At 41.2% G+C, this 2,500-nt stretch overlaps 2 protein-coding genes across 2 annotated transcripts in view; both read right to left on the reverse strand.

Annotated features, from left to right (window-relative positions):
- The window catches only part of LOC308284765 (histone H3.2), a gene marked incomplete at its 3' end in the record, with an annotated part of 219,755 nt that overhangs the window by 163,754 nt on the left and 53,501 nt on the right, over positions 1-2,500 (reverse strand). The window lies entirely within an intron of this gene.
- Positions 1-2,500, reverse strand: part of LOC308284957 (low-density lipoprotein receptor-related protein 8-like) — a gene marked incomplete at both ends in the record, with an annotated part of 109,187 nt that overhangs the window by 59,306 nt on the left and 47,381 nt on the right. The window lies entirely within an intron of this gene.

Consider the following 2,500-nt stretch of genomic DNA (forward strand, 5'->3'; position numbering starts at 1 on the left):
GTTCCACTTTTGAGAAGAAAAATGGTAAACTTCCGATGATGATCAAATCACAGATAATTATGTCACAGTCTGTTACTTACTTCTGAGTTAGTCTATCTACTAATTAGATAAACTAATTATCATTACAAGTTGCATATCTTGTGTACTAATATGTTGTTATTATGCAATGAATGGTTCTGACAAAAAAAACAATAAACAAGTTGCTTATTTTGAAATTCGGCCCATTTTAGAGGAAATATGGTTTCTGTCGACGCCAAGCAAGCCACCGGTCAAAACCGAAAGTAAACAAGAACTCACATGGATGAATGATGGATTAAAGGTGAAATTCAAGTTATGAAAAACATGCTCTTGTCTACACAATGTACACATTTTGGAGCTTTCTCTTTGAACCTCTGCAGCAGTTATAGAAAAATTTGCCCCCTCAGTTAAAAAATGTCCTCTGCAACCCTGGCGTGAAGGGACTAATTAATTTAGTCGTGTCAATAATATTTAGTGTGAATTTGTTAATATATTTAAATAAATGTAATTAATCGAAGAAGTAATCAATAGAATAATCCCTAAGAAAATAATCGATAGCTGCAGCCTGAGACAACAACTACATTACTCAATCAATCCGGCAGTTGGCACAGGTGTAACAGCCTATAAACTATACCCCCAAACTAAACCTTGGGTTAAAGTGGGCTATCCTATTTGGCTCGTCCCAAAACATAATCACTGCCATTTCTTTTGCGGTTCCAGATGGTTCTTGTATCCTTGCATTTGTTTTACTGGGGTTAAGGTTAGGAATAAGGTTAGGTTTAGGCATAATATCACTGAGGTTACGTATAGGAATACCACAGGAAATTCAAATCGTTTCAATGAGAAAACTTGTAATGGACATTATTTGGCTCAAAACGGCCCACAAATTGGCTTGCCATATACTGTATAGGGGTGTGTTGAAAAATAATGTGTCCCCTTTGGAAAATTGAAGGCCCCCTGCTGATTATTCCCTGGAGCCGCCACTGCGACCGTGCCTAGGTCACTGGATTTGACCCGGGGCGAGCATGTTTTGGGGCGAGTGTTCTTGTATTCTTCCTGTTTTATATAACAACATGATCATTCACAATACGTAGATCACCAAGCAAAACAACAACCCATGCCTCCTCCTCCCCCTCCTGTCAATATGCTGTGTTTGGCATGAGGCAAGTTTGATCCAGATTAGTCTGGGTTTAGTGGTGAACAGGCTGTCCATAATTATGCATCAGTTAACTAAATCAATGGCTCAGGGTACAGGAATCATTCATCTTTGTTCCTGTGTTATTATTGTTTGTTTTTTAGTTTTCTTCATGTTTTCTATTACAGTGTCAATAGGAAATTTAAGGGGTGCGTTTTTACTACGGCGACGTGAGGCGGGACTAACAGCTGTTATGACGTAATCTCCGCAGCGGTCAAAAGTGTTAAGCAACCAGCCGTCGGCGACGGGGTCCCACCCCTTTCGCTGAACGCTTTGGTTCCCATGGCGACGCGACCCGCAGCAGGCGTTGTAGCCGATACGTGGAAAGGTAGACTCTGCCGATCTATCGAGCGCTGATCATTTTACGGTTGCCGTTGTCATCTGCCGTTGCAGTGCAAAGCTTAAATAGCCTATTGTCTATACCAGGGGTCTTCAACAGGGGGTCCGCGACCCCTAGGGGGTCCGCGGAGGTACTGCAGGGGGTCCGCGAAATTATTGCTTAAAAAAAAAAAAAAAAAGATTTCAAAAATGTTTTTTTTTCTTTTTTTTTCATTTTTCACATTTATGTTAAAAAATAAATCATGATTCTATCCCTTTTGAATAGCTTGAATACATGATTACTATGCAATTGAGAGATTGTTGATATTATTGACATTGGTTCTCAGTTAATAAGGTACGGCCCACCCTGCTCGCTGTAACTTGTACATGTTTAAAATAAAAAATATGTCGTAGCCCCCCCACCCTACGAGGTGGTAGGGGGTCCCTGCTCCATCTCCCCATCAGTTTGGGGGTCCCCGGCCTGAAAACGTTGAAGACCCCTGGTCTATACTGCTACTGCATGTTCAGGTGAGTGTCTGTCTTCCACAGGACTTTCAGTCTCTGGAGTCATGCGTTGTTAAACACACTGGCTCTCTGGATTGACACTATTATAATCTGACAAGCAATGGGATAACAGAGGCTAATTTGTGGCACGATGGGCTGACAGCAAGCTTGCTAATGAATATCATTTATGAGGTTATTTTCATTAAGGGCCCGGAAATGAATCTCTCGCACACTCGCTTCCAACTTTAGGTGCAATTAGCTATGTGCACCAGAAGGAGAGAAATTCTGCTCAGACCTAGTGTAAATAAAAACACAGCTGCATGTAAGACAGTCATTGCCAAATGAGATAACTAAAAACAGCTGTACTTATGTTAAATGTGTATCCCTTAGTACAACAACTGAGGTCATGCTTTGTTGTCGTTTCCTCCGGAACTGTGTAGTGCAGTGTGTACAGTGCAGCAGAAA

This window comes from Nannobrachium achirus (assembly GCF_963921795.1).
Source record: "Nannobrachium achirus genome assembly, chromosome: 5".
NCBI classification, from domain to species: Eukaryota; Metazoa; Chordata; class Actinopteri; order Myctophiformes; family Myctophidae; genus Nannobrachium; species Nannobrachium achirus.